Raw genomic sequence first — 14,395 nt, 5'->3', positions numbered from 1 at the left:
AGGAAGTGAAGGGAAATCTCCTCAATGGGACACAGTTAGCAAGCAAAACTAACAGGCGTTATAATCCTCCCCCTTACTGAAAATAAAAGTTCTGCCTTTGCAGGAAAGACGTGACTATCCAATAAGCAGCTATTCTAAGGCAGAGCATACAGTCATTTAGGTGAGTGCAGACTTTCTACATGCTGCATCCAGACTTGGATTACAAAACCAAGTGAGTGACGTCAGGCCAGGGTCTTCCCCCTGCTCCGGGACCAGGCTGCGCCTACAGTGTCCTGGCGGTAGGTGGCGACAAAGAGGCGGTCACCGGGGCTAAGCCCGGAAGTATTCTCCGGTCACTAGAGAAGATCATGGCGCCGCCCGTCCGGATCACGGCCGCAGCGTCGGATCGGAGAAGTTGTGTGATGTGGTAGCAGCGCTGCGGAGTCTTCCCGGCGATCGCCATCGCTTTCAGGACAATTAGCACTAGTGATCTCCGCCCACAAGGTAAGAAGTTCGGGGAGGGTGAGGAAGGAGCGGTGCTTGGGTGTGTAATATATGTGGGGGGCACAGGTCACCCGCCTGGACCCAGTACTCTATTATGGAGGTAGAAGTGGCACCTGTAGAGTGACATGTCATAGGAGACAATGGAGGACACAGCACTTCTGCACGGCTCCTCAGGTTACCTGACGTTCCTCCATGACGTGTACACCCCACCGAGGCCACTTTACTTAAGGCCATTCACCTAGCAGTACAACTTTCCCCACCGCTTACTGAATGCCAGGGCATTTCAATTTGTAAACAATAGCCAATCACGTGCCAAGGAAATAAAACCGTACATTTGCTTGCTCCTGATTCGACAATGGAAGCCTCACCTTGTTCTGGGGATAATTCCTTTGCAATGTGTAATTTTTCCCTTACACAGTCTATTCGTGTTTTAGTAAACGAACGTCGTAGAGTTTATAGTAAGCGTGCAAAGTCAGGTGTAATGGCAGAACCACCCTTCCTTAACACATCCATTTCTTTGGAGTACTCAAACTATAGTCAATCCTTTAATAGAATGCTGCACGTGGGGAACAGTTGGAAATTGATAACGTGATATTAAACACTTCGGTACCGCGCTATAGCCAAAAAGACAGCTGCAGCGCAGTGATCAGATTGTGTAAAGGAAGTGACATTCCGACCAAAAACATACAGCGCATGTGTTCCAAACTCTTCATGATCTGACGGGTAGTGGTAATCTGATAGAACACTCATGCGGACATCTTCCTACACCCAGCTTCGTCTTGAATTTCAGAATAATTTTAGCAATAAAGTGAGCGTATATAAAGATAGTATATTGATATCTGTGATGATGTTTGGATGTTTAATTTTGAAAGCCTTAAGATTTAGCGCTGAGCAGTAGGGGGTGTACCAACATGGCCTCCGCCACCTTCCTACTGCTGGCGTCCAGCTTCTTCCAAAATGTAACATCAAAACAGCATCACCGATGTCAATAGGGATGAGCTCAGGCGTGTTCGCATGGAACACGTGTAGAGCCCGCCAGGAAGTCGGCGCAGCGCTACTGTATTCACAAGCAGTGAGACATTGCCCGATCTCTGCAGCCACACATCGGGGTAATGTCTCACTGCTTGTGCGCAGCGCTGCGCCGACTTCCTGGCGGGCTCTTAACGTGTTCAATGCGAACACGCCTGAGTTCATCCCTATTGACATCTGGGATGCTGTTTTGATGATACGTTTTGGAAGAAGCTCATCCCTAAATGTCAATATACTATATTTATATACCCTCACTTTATTGCTAAACATTACTTAGAAATTCAAGACCCATCAGAGTATGACGTTTTTGGAACACATCGCACATGTGTAGTAAGAATTTTTTGGTTGGAAACATCACTTCCGTTACACAATCTGATGGGTACTGGTAATCTGATCGAATACATGGTACTAAGTTCTGGGAGGACATCCATAGATGGCCTCCCAGAACACAGCCCCTGTCGTGTGCACTGTGACTGCTGTATCCTTCGGGGGTAAAGGGCCAATCACAGCGACCCTTTACCATGTGATCAGCTGTGTCCGATCACATGTAAACAGACTTGCTGGTAATCGGTAGTCCTTTCCTCACTCTCCGTGTCTGTGTGAGGAAAGCATTGCCGATAACCAGCAAGCCTGCCAGCACACTGTTTACATTGATAATCGGGGGGAATGATCATCAGTGTGACCTATCAGTGGCCATCAATGCAGACTTATCAGCACACATCAGTGAAGAAGAAGAAAAGTTGCTTATTTGCAACGTTTTTATAACAGAAACTGAGAAAAACTTTTTTTTTTCTCCAAAAATTTATTTTTCGTTTAGCATAAAAAAAAAATTACAAACCTAAATTCTAAACCTTTGTTTTGTTTTTTTAAAACCAGTATAATAAACATGTTATATCTACCTGCTCTGTGCAATGGTTTTGCCAGATCAGTCTTGATCCTCTTTTTTTTTGGGGTCCTTAAAGTGGTTGTAAACCCTTACAAACCACTTTGACCTTCAGGTAAGCCTAGATTAAGGCTTACCTGTAGGTCCAAGCAATAGCTCCTAAACCTATATGGTTTAGGAGATATTTGCCCGAAAACGGGCACCGCTGTCTACGGCGCATGCGCCGTAGACAGTGGCTGTTCCAAGAATGGAGCTGCCGTATTTGTCAATTCCCGTGCGCATGCGCGGGAGTGACGTCATCGCGGCTTCACCGAATGACAGCGGCGGAGCTGCGAGACGCCACCAGCAAGATGGATGCGGCGGACTACAGGGGACAGCGGCGACTTCGCTGGCTCCTGTGTCAGGTAAGTGACACATAATGGGCTACTATGTGATGCATAGTAGTCCATTATGCTTTACCTTTGCAGGGAAAAAAAGAGGAAGTAAACTCATCAGGGTTTACTTTCTCTTTAACTGGTGCTCCAGGCCCCTCCTCTTCTGCCAGCGCCCCCAGGGAAACCCATGTGTGCTCGCTCCTGAGCCGCCCTGTCTGCATCTATTAACACAGACTGGGCAACTTGGCCTTGCTCCCTTGTCACAGCATTTGATTGACAGCGACGGGAGCCAATGGCTGCCGCTGCTATCAGTCTGCCCAATGAGGAGGGAGACAGTGGTCGCTGCTTTCGTGCACGTTGCTGGATCCTGTAGCACAGAAGTGTTCATCATCATCAATCAGCCTGCACATACATGGTTCGAATCTCAGTCTGTCTCTGTTGAACCGGCTTAAGTTTATACTATCTTCAAAAGCAGTTTTATGAGCATTTTTAAAGCTCACGAATGGCTGTCAAAATTGTGTGTATTGCAGCGCCCAGTGTTGTTCACATATTTGCGTTTATCGTTAATTGACCCAATATGTGTAGTTTGCCAGGCTTTGCTGCTTCCCAAACTATTTCAATCATGTCGATGTAACAGTGATGCAAACAAACGTGCATATGGTGTTTAGAAAGCATTACTAGCCATGATAATAATAAAAAACAAAATAGAGGGGGTGTCTGGGAAGCCTGGGTTTTTTTTTGTTTTTTTTACTTGACGCAGACGCACAACAAACACACTAGTAATGCATATTAACACGTTAGGTGCATTAATGGGTGCCCAAATTTCTTTGCACATCTAAATGAGCACTGAGAGTGTTCCCCCTTTTTTTTTTTTTTTTTTTTTTTTCTTCTCTAGGATCTATATTGCCTTGAAAAGGTATTCATACCCCTTGAAAGGTTCCACATTTTGTCATATTACAACCAAAAACGTAAATGTATTTTAGGGGGATTTTATGTGATACACTAACACAAAGTGGCACATAATTTTGAAGTGGAAGGATAATGACAAATGTTTTTCAAAATTATTTACAAATAAATGTGAAAAGTGAAAAGTGTGGCGTGCATTTGTATTCAGCCCCCCTGAATCAATACTCTGTAGAACCACCTTTCACTGCAATTATAGCTGCAAGTCTTTTTTGGGATGTCTCTACCAGCTTTGCACATCTAGAAAGTGACATTTTTGCCCATTCTTGTTTGTAAAATAGCTCAAGCTCTTTCAGATTGGATGGAGAGTATCTGTGAACAGCAATTTTCAAGTCTTGCCACAGATTCTCAATTGGATTTAGGTCTGGACTTTGACTGGGCCATTCTAACACATGAACATGCTTTTATTTAAACCGGTGTCTCCAAACTTTTCAACACGAGTGCCGCATTGTAGATTTTACAAGTATTCGGGGGCCAAAAAAAAATCAGTTGTGTATAAAATAAATGAATACAATTTAAATGTATATATTTTACATGGATCGTTTTTGTAATCGACATAATATGACAAAGAGAACAAAAGAGAGACAACGCAAATATTTTGATATAACGAAATTACATCCTTTGTCAGACAGAAACTTTAATCTAATAATTGTACCGCTTACGCTTACAATGTTTGAGTTATCATGTCAGGCAAGGGGTCAATTGAAGGGACGACTATCTGTGGTCTATGCTTCCCTCACTGAACCTACCTCCAAAGCTTTCCTATATGAAGCAATGGGAAAAACATCTGAATCTTAGTTTTGATCTGTTTGAATGGCAAGAAATTGCTTATAGCCTATCCAAAACCTCTATCAATACCACGCTAGTCAAGGCCAACTATAAAACATTGTTACGTTGGTGCTTGGTCCCAACTCGGGTAGCTAAAATGCATCCATCCTCATCACCTAATTGTTGTGCTAAATGGTTATCGCCATATTTGGTGACAATGCCCCCTGGTGATTAGGTTTTGGATTAGGGTATTTAATATAATAAATTCAGTGATGGAGGTGAACATCCGTAGATCCCCAGAAGTGGCTTTATTCTATCGATTATCCAAAGAGATACCCAGGAAATTAACTAAATTAATCACATATATACTGTTAGCAGCAAGGATTACAGGGGCTCGGCATTGGAAACAAATTAGTATCCCACTAGATTACGTTAAAAATAAAATTAACTGGATTATGGTAAATTACAAACTTATTCACACACACCATAATAACTCCAAACAATTTGATAAAATATGGGACCCGTAGATCCGCTACATTTCGGTTTCCTAATGAGCTCTGGATTGACTCTCTTGAATTCCTCTTTATTTTTCCCCCTATCTCTACTTGTCTTTTTTTCTCCACTTTTGTCCATCTGTAGTTTAAACCCAATTCTTATTGGGTTGTCTTAGAACTTTTTTTTTTTTTAATCAAAATAAAAGTTTGAGCATGAAAGTCAATACAGGATATTACACACTAAGTGCAGGGTGCAACAAGCACCAACATATGCTGATAAGATATAAAAGATTTGTCTGACAAAACGTACTAAGATCTATAGTATTTCCAGTCTTAGTTCCCTGAAATGGAAACATAAGTTTACGTGAATTCCACTGTCATAAACAATAAGGGTGATTGCAAGTTAGTTTTACCACCTAGCTTTAAGGAACCGTTCCACTTAATCTGTACAAGTGGAGGAGTCTTTTACCCCTCACTGCCTCAGTGAGAGTAAAGAACTTTCTTATAAGGTAGCGTGAGATTCATAGCCCTCTTCCACTGCAGGATAGTGGGAGAGGTGAGTCTGAGCCATAGTTGAGCTATTTGCGTTCTGGCCGTGAAAAGCGTTTCCTGCAGGAATATTGTAAGATGCTTCTCTTCTTCAGGTAAGGCAAGGAGGCCAAGTATGCTTTGGCGTGGGCATAGTGTTAAGGGGGATCCCATATGGTCATGGAGAAATTTGATAACTTGTGACCAATATTGTTGAATGGGTGGGCATGACCATATGCGGTGATAGAAAGTGCTATTGGTATAGAACTCCAAGTTTTTGATACTGATATTATAAAGAAACTGTCCCCCCCCCCCCCCCCCCCCCCTCAACCTTTCCTTCCCCTTAATCTGCCTAATGATACCATACTTAAGTTTGGGATGTCACTTTATGGTTATGATGCTGAACACTGGTTAAAATTAAAGGTGGGGTTAGTTATATACATAATACTGTTTGATGTTACACACTGGGGTTTCTTTTTTTTTATTCCTAGCAGATTTATATGTTAAAACATCCCATGGCTACTGTTTGGTCCTTCATACTAATGGACCATGCAATACTTTGGTTAATTATGTCTTAGATACTTCTAATTTTGTCATAGCAAAAATCTGAAATGTATCTTCTAATTTTTATCTCTAAAATCTTTCAATAAAAATATTGAAATATAAAATTTGGCACAGGTGTGTGTGTGTGTGTGTGTGTGTGTATGTATATGTGTGTGTGTATATATATATATATTATAATTTTTTCTTTTTTCCCTTTTGTGCATTGCCTGCCTGTTCAAATGAATGGGCTGCCAGAATCCATGTTACTGTGCAACACAACACAAAGAACCAGAATTTTGTGATGTGAGTGGACTCCAACACTATTTTTACATTTCTAGCTTTCCCACTCTAAACAGCTAATGATCAAAGATCAGGTGTTGGTCAGTTTAATCCTTAATCATTCGCCCCACGGCATGCTTGTTATGTCAGCTTGCAGTTATCATCTGGGTCCTGAAGGAGAAGATATACATCAATTCTCTTCAGGCTGAGGTCTTTGTCATCTGTAAGCAATTGCGATGGTCCACCTGATCTCATTAGTCTACTTCATACTGGTAAAGCGTTAATTTAAAACGGCTCCTTTCCACCCCAGAGAATAGTTTGCAGAAATGGAAATTAAAACATCACTAAGGAAATTATGTAATTTTAGTCTTTGATTCTGTGTTCTTATAGGGAAAATGACTGCTCTTTAGTAACTTGTCTTATCATTTAGCAGACGATAGGGATATTATAGAGTCTGCAGTAGACTCTGACGAGTACTGTGTATATTTGACATTGACTGCAAAGTAAACAGTCATTGTTCTTTTTTTTTAATAAATTCACTTAAATGTGTTTTCCTCCTTCCCTTTTTCTCAAATCGCCTTTCAGGACAAACTCGGAGAGAGTGTAGCTCCACCTTCTTCTAAGGAACACATGCCAGCTTTTAAAAACTCCTCCTTTTACACCATGGCTTCATTTATTGTGTTTCCTCCATGGTGGAAGCATGTGCCTGGAACCAGGGAAGCTACACGCTCTCTGGGGTGGAGAGCAGACTTACCGGTTGCTGTTTGTAGTTCTATGGCCAGCCAGCAGCCCCCCCCAGGGGTGGGGGGTGGCCTGGTGTCTCCAGTCCCGCCATCTCAGGGGAGTAAGGACCTTCACGGGGCCAGCGTCCTGTGCCTGGAGTCCGCGGGGTTGGCGCCGAGAGGGCTCTGTAGCAGGCGCCATGTCCCCGTTCTCGGATCCAGGTCTCGGACGACGAGTGCGTTGTTTCCGGCGATGCAGGGTGCTCTGAGGGGACGTGACGCTGTGGTTCCAAGCGCCAGGAACGCAGGGACCAAAGAATTGCTGGAATCAATGCAGAGGGCTGTTTCTACTCGGCGGAATGGACGAGATCTAAGGGCACCATCGAAGTCAATGGGTCTAGAATTTATTTTTTTCCGGACTATTCTGCTGAGGTTCAAAAGCAAAGGGCTCAATTTAAAGATGTTAAAAGGCGACTTCGTGATATTCAAGTTCAATATTCCATGCTTTATCCTGCCAAATTAAGGATTATAGCTAGAGGAGAAACTTTTTTTTTTGATAATTCTAAGGCAGCGGCATCTTGGCTTGACAAAAATGAGCAACATATTTCATCGCTTGTTGACAGCACTGATGTTGTGCAAGGAAACTGAACTTTTTATGAATAAATTCAAAGGATAAAGGATAATGATTAAAAATATGATGAAAAATTAAAAATGTGTTAAAAATGCGATGGAAGGTGAAGAAATGCGACTGGGATTTGGAAAAGAACTTTTCTCTGTACTATATGGGGGAGGGGACAGAGACAAAAATGTTTTGTTTTCTAACCTTTAATCTCTTTTTTTTTTTTTTCTCTTCCTTGTCCCCAACCCTGTCCCTTCCTGCCCCTTCCTTTCCTTGTCCTTTCCTTGCGCCCACCTGAGGCTTTTTTTTTTTTCTTTTTTTCTTCCTTCCCTTATCCCTCCCCTTTTATTTATATGTATGTGTATGCATGTGTATATGTGTATATGTGTATGTGTATATATGTATGTATGTGTGTGTGTGTGTGTGTGTGTATGTATGTATATATATGTATATATATCTTTTTTTTTTTTTTTTTTTTTTAGGCAGGAGCCCCTGCCTTTGCTTTTGTACTTGCAATAGTACAAGAACTCCTCCTCATTAGGGCTCAAGCCTGGATGTATTTTTTCCTTCTCCCCTGTATACACCTTCCTGCGGGAAACAATGTTGTTTTTTTTTTTTTTTCTGTTTTTCTTGTTTTGTTTTGTTTTGTTTTATTTCTTTTTTGTTTTTTGTGTGTGTATGGGTGTATGGGCGACAATTTACATGTTACTGCTTGATGCTGTTGTATTATTTTGTTTATGTCTATTACAGTACGATACGCTTAAGAGATCAACTGAATGTTGGGCTGGTCAGGTCTGTAACTCTTCAAATGGAGGAAGACCGTATAATGACTTACTGTTGTATGGTTTACCGTATTTTGGGGATCGTGTGGACAATATGGGCACCATGTCATGTGTGTGTATATATAATTATTAATGGATAATAAGATCAGAATATGGTCATGGAATATTAGAGGGATTAAGAACCCTATTAAAAAGCGTGCTATGTTCAATAAACTGGTCCAGCATGACCCGTTGATTGTTTGCTTGCAGGAAACACATTTAACTAAAGATACTGTTAGCTTATTACAGAATAAAAAGTACACTACTCAATACCATTCAGTATATTCAGCTTACGCAAGAGGAACAAGTATATTAATTTCCTCAAAGGTCCAGTTTTCCTGCAAGCAAGCAAGGATAGATCCACAGGGTAGGTTTGTTTTGCTGGTATGTACACTGTTTTCTACGCAATGTATTTTGGGGTCTATTTATATCCCTCCTCCATATAACAGTGAAGTAATGCGACAGATAGGGATGATATTGGCTGATAATCCAGGGACCCCCATGTTTATTATGGGGGATTTCAATAATGTGTGTAATCCCAGCATGGACAGATATCCAGCAGGCCCTAATGTGAATACTACATTCTACAATTATATTCAGGAGCTTGGACTGTATGACATATGGCGGCTTAGGAATCCATCTTCTAAAGAATATTCTTGTTGCTCTGGTACTTTTCAGACCCTATCAAGGTTAGATATGTTCTTGGGAACAGACTCAGCTATTGTTTGGGTTTCTGATGTTTATTATTTAACGAGAGATTTATCAGATCATTCACCGTTAGTAGTAACAGTAGATAAAATAAAGCCTAAAATTAGGTCTAACTGGAGAGTTCCTGCTTTCTGGTTTAAAGTTCCCCATCAGGGGGATGAAATGAGGTTTACCTTAGTTGAATTTTTTCAAATTAATAATAACTCAACATCACCTCAGGTAGTATGGGACACCATGAAGGCATTTTTGAGAGGCCATAAGCATCTACAAAAAAGCATGTAGAGAACGGGAATCGCTGTTGGCAGCAGAGGCGCAGCAGAAAGAAGTTCAGTATATTCAGAGTCCTACTACCTCTAATCGTAGGGTGTGGAAGGATGCACAATTATTATATAAACAAACTTCTATGAAAAAGGCTGCGCGGTCTGACTTTTTGTCTAGATGTCGCAGATTTGAAGAAGGGGAAAAATCAGGCAGAATGCTATCAGTAATAGCTAAATCCCAAGAAGATAGTAAAATTATTTCTGCTATTCGTACAGTGGAGGGAGATATTACTTATGACCAGAAGGAAATAATGCGATCCTTTGTTCATTTTTATAGTAATTTATATCAAAATAAAGTTAATTGTTCCGAGACAAGATTTAGAGAGTTTTTAGAACCTTTAAAACTCCCCTCTCTTTCTGAAAATGATAAACAAGAACTGGGTGCTCCTCTGACATTGGAGGAATTGATTAAGGCAGTGGAAGAAAGTCCAAATGATAAAGCCCCGGGTATTGATGGGTTACCCTCAGAAGTATATAAACAATATGGTGAGGTTTTGCTTCCAGAATTATTGAAGGTCCTTAACCAGGTTTTGGAATCATTCAGGCTTCCTGAATCTATGAGGGATGCTTGTATTATTGTATTAGCAAAGCCGGGAAAGGACCCTTTGGCTCCGGAATCCTACCGCCCGATATCATTGTTGAACTCGGACGCTAAGATTCTAGCCAGGGTCCTGGCTAAAAGACTAAGTAGACATATGCAGGGATTGATTCATCATGACCAATGTGGCTTTATCCCAACAAGGTCTACAGCTATTAATATAAGGAGGCTTTATTTGAATATGCAAATACCAACTGATAATATTGGGACAAGAGCGATTTTGTCACTCGACGCTGCGAAAGCTTTCGACAGTGTCGAGTGGACATATCTGTGGGAGGTGTTGGGTTTGTTTGGCCTGGGGGACAAGTTTATAAGGTGGATCAGGATGCTGTATGCCACTCCGAGGGCATGTATGCAAATAAATGGCATGGTTTCAGAATTTTTCCCATTATACAGAGGAACAAGACAGGGGTGTCCCCTGTCTCCTTTACTATTCGCACTGGCTCTTGAACCACTGGCCGAGGCCGTTCGACAGGCAGAATCTATTTGCGGATTTATTAGAGGAACGAGGATTGAAAAAATCTCCTTGTATGCTGATGATGCATTACTGTTTCTTGGGGATACAGAAGGTTCTTTAAGCTCCTTAATGTCACTAATAAAACAATTTGGATCGTTTTCTGGTTACATTATTAATTGGGATAAATCCGTACTACTTCCCTTAGATAATCCTAGTCTGTCCAGGTTAAAAGAGGCCCCTCAAGTTAAAATAGTGTCATCATTTAAATACTTGGGAATAATTATAAACTCTAGAATAGAAAACTATTTAATGGATAACTTGTCACCTATTCTTAACAAATTTCAACTTAAGAGCATGGCGTGGACCAAATTGCCATTATCGGTGGTAGGCCGTGCAAATCTCATAAAAATGATCTGGACCCCTCAATTGTTATATATATACTCCATAATTCACCGATTATGGATAACTTTAAAATGGTTCAAAAAAACAGAATCAATATTTCGTAGGCTATTGTGGAAAGGAAAAACCCCGAGAATTAAGTTATCAATTCTCCAGAGGGCAAGGGATTGGGGTGGATTAGCGGTACCACAGCCAAGACTCTACTTCATAGCCTCCCAGCTTCAGCATTTTGCAGGCTGGGGGGAAAGTAATTGGGAAGACCCCATACAGGTTTTACTGTTAAATAACAGTTTTCGATATAATCTTGTGGCTCAGTTGGAATCCGGAGCCCTGGGTAACACCGGTAGGGGTCTAACAACGACACTTATGAATAGAGTCTGGAAGGAAATGAGGAGTATAATGAAATTTGAAGGAGTCTCAAAATACTCCCCGCTTTGGGGGAATAAGCAATACAAAGAACTATATAAATTGGAGGGATTCGAAAGCTGGCACTCTAAGGGGCTTCAATATATAGAACAGATGTTTACACATAACGTTCTGCGCTCCTTTCAGGACCTGCAAGAATCCTTTCAACTGCCTCCTAGTCACTTCTATAAATATTTACAATTACGGCATGCGATTCAAACTCAGTTTAGAAGGGAAAAGATAGTGATAAAACCTACCCCACTTATAACATCATTAGGAGGGGGGAGGAAAAAAAGGGCTTGATCTCGTCTTTATATGGTCAATTGATGAGACTATATCAGGATAAAGTTGTCAGCCCGGGTAGAACAGGCTGGGAGAGAGACATAGGGGACATCTCAGATGAAAACTGGCAAATTATTTTGAGAAGGGTGCCCCTAGTATCATTATCACCGGCTCATTGCCTGACGCAACTATTTATAATATATAGGGTATATAGAACACCAGTTAAATTATTTAAGTGGGGCAGACGCGATTCTCCAGAGTGTCCTAGATGTCAAAAGTCTCCAGCGGATTTAATACACATGATGTGGAATTGTCCAAAAGTGGCTAGATATTGGCGAGAGGTGGTTAATACAATCAATGCTACATGTAATACGCATATCGACAGGACCCCTATGACATGTCTACTGGGATATTTGGACGAGGAAGGTTTCTTTCCCAGGGAGGTGATGATATTAGTTACCAGACTATTGTTTATTGCACGTAAGTTAATTGCTCTAAGGTGGATATCTTCGAATGCACCTTTACTTGAGGACTGGCGTCTTCAGGTAAATGAAAACATCTTGAAAGAACAACAAATTGGTTGCAATAGGGGAGAATCCAATAACTGGATTAAAATATGGAAACGATGGATATCGGATCCACGGGTAGCTCCACCCTCATTGGTAATGGGAGAGTCTGTATTGAGTGGTTAGTATAGTTTTTCTTTTTCTGTTTGAGTGGGACAGTAAAAGCAGTATTCAAAGGAAGATGTGGGTATAAACATTCTCCTCCTTTGTCAGCTTGTGATATATAACTCACTATGGAAACTACGCTATGGATCTTTCGCCCGGAGAGTGCGTGTGTTTTTTATATTTTTTTATTTATTTTTATTTATTTATTTATTTTTTTTTTTTTTTTGTGTTTATGTCTGTGTGTATGTTTGTAAATACTTGTGTCTAAAGGATGGTTAGGTAGTATATATGATAGTGGCAAGTAAGAATAAGAGAAAAATATAAAAAGTTGTTTTGCACGGATCAATTGAAATAAATAGGAAAACGAGAATATGATGTATTAGCGGTATAAGGAAACAAAACTGTAAAATATATACTGATATTGTAACTTGGTCTGTTATAACTTGTAATATGTCAAATAAAGAAATAAACAATAAAAAAAAAAGGAATGGACGAGATCAAATCTACAATGGCGGAGGCAGGCGCCCCTAGCACAGGTCCAGCCCAGGTAGGTGGGGTGCAGTGGTGCCTTTCTATGCTACCTTATGGGTTGTTGTTGCCCCCCTGTTGGGGGCCTGTCACTGCAGGGTCAGAGGTGACGTCGCTCGGACCCTGCAGCATGGTCTGGGGGTCTCACATGTGCCTTTGGTGTTCGGTCTCTGCACTGGCTTGGTGGTGATTTGTTAGCAGTTTTGGCACTAGGTGTAGTGTAACTTGGAGAAGTCAAATCTGGTACCCTCACAGGAGATGATGTTTTTGGGTTATACCATGAACTCTGTACTCTAGAAAGGTTTTTCTGCCACCGGAAAAGAGAGAAAAGATACAATCAGCAGTAAAACAGATTCAGAGCAACCAGCCAGTGTCGGTCAGGTCAGCTATGGCAGTTCTGGGTCTGCTTATGGCAGCAATCCCTGCCATCCAATGGGCCAGGTTACACTCCAGGCCCCTTCAGACGAACATTCTGCACAATTGGTCCTATCAAGAACCTCTAGAGAAGCAGATAGAGATTTCCACAAAGACAAAAAGGGCTCTCTGGTGGTGGAGAGATCCAGTAAATCTAACAAGGCCTTTCTTGGGCTTTTCCCTTGTACAAGCGCCTAGCGACAGACGCGAGTGCCTGGGGTTGGGGTGCGCACCTGGACGGTCAGACTTCTCGGGGTCTGGTCCAAGGCAGAGGCCCAAAAGTCTTCAAACTGGAGAGAGCTGAAGGCAATTTTTCTGGGTCTGTTGGCATTTCAGCAGTTTTTGAGGGGTCATCGTGTTCAGGTGTTGTCAGAAAACACGACTGCAGTAACCTATATAATGAAGCAAGGGGGAACCAGGAGCAAAGGGCTTCTGGAGCTGGCCAGCCTACTGCTGTCTTGGGCGGAGCAGAACACGGCTTCATTATTGGCAGTTCACCTGAAAGGCTCACAGAATCTGTTGGCAGATCTTCTAAGCAGGCGAAAGCTGATAGAAGCAGAGTGGAGTCTGAATCTGGAAGTCTTCCTAATGATTTCCAAGACTTGGGGACATCCGCAAATAGATCTATTTGCCAGTCAACAAAATTCAAAAGTAAACAGATTATTTTCTCTTCACCAAGGGGATAAAGCAGTAGGCATAGATTCGTTTGCCCCCCCCCCCCCCCCCTCTGTTTCTGCTGGTCATAAGAAAGTTCAGAGAGGAAAAGACAGATCTGATCCTAATGACTCCTTTTTGGCCAAAAAGACCTTGCTTAGCGGTGCTACTAAATCTAGAAGTATCTGCTATCCCAGGGGGCAGTAAACCACCCGGAAGTGGAGTTTCTGCAGCTAACCGTTTGGTTTCTGAGGAAGACCTCTTGAAATCAAAGGGACTTTCAGACAAAGTAGTAAAGAACCTGCTGTCTAGCAGAAAAGAAGTCACGCAGGCAATATATAAAAGTCTGGAAAAAATGTAATTCCTGGTGTGTGTCCAAGGGCCTCCAAGTCAGGAGTGTGGTGTCCGTTTGGTGTCCGAGGGAATGGAGAAGGGTCTGGCAGCCAGCACCCT

General features: G+C 41.7%; 1 protein-coding gene across 1 annotated transcript in view; it reads left to right on the top strand.

The window, feature by feature from the left end:
* Positions 1-287: 287 nt before the first annotated feature.
* DENND4C (DENN domain containing 4C) overlaps positions 288-14,395 on the top strand; it is a 223,831-nt gene continuing 209,723 nt past the window's right edge. Inside the window, 1 exon segment of the mRNA XM_077475224.1 lies at positions 288-483. The gene's annotated coding sequence lies outside the window, so the exon portion shown is untranslated.

This window comes from Lithobates pipiens, unplaced genomic scaffold (assembly GCF_037356315.1).
Source record: "Lithobates pipiens isolate NorthernLeopardFrog02 unplaced genomic scaffold, aLitPip1_a1.2 Scaffold_13, whole genome shotgun sequence".
In the NCBI taxonomy this organism is placed as follows: domain Eukaryota; kingdom Metazoa; phylum Chordata; class Amphibia; order Anura; family Ranidae; genus Lithobates; species Lithobates pipiens.
Note: the sequence above shows the minus strand (reverse complement) of the source record. Positions and strands in the feature narration are given on the sequence as shown.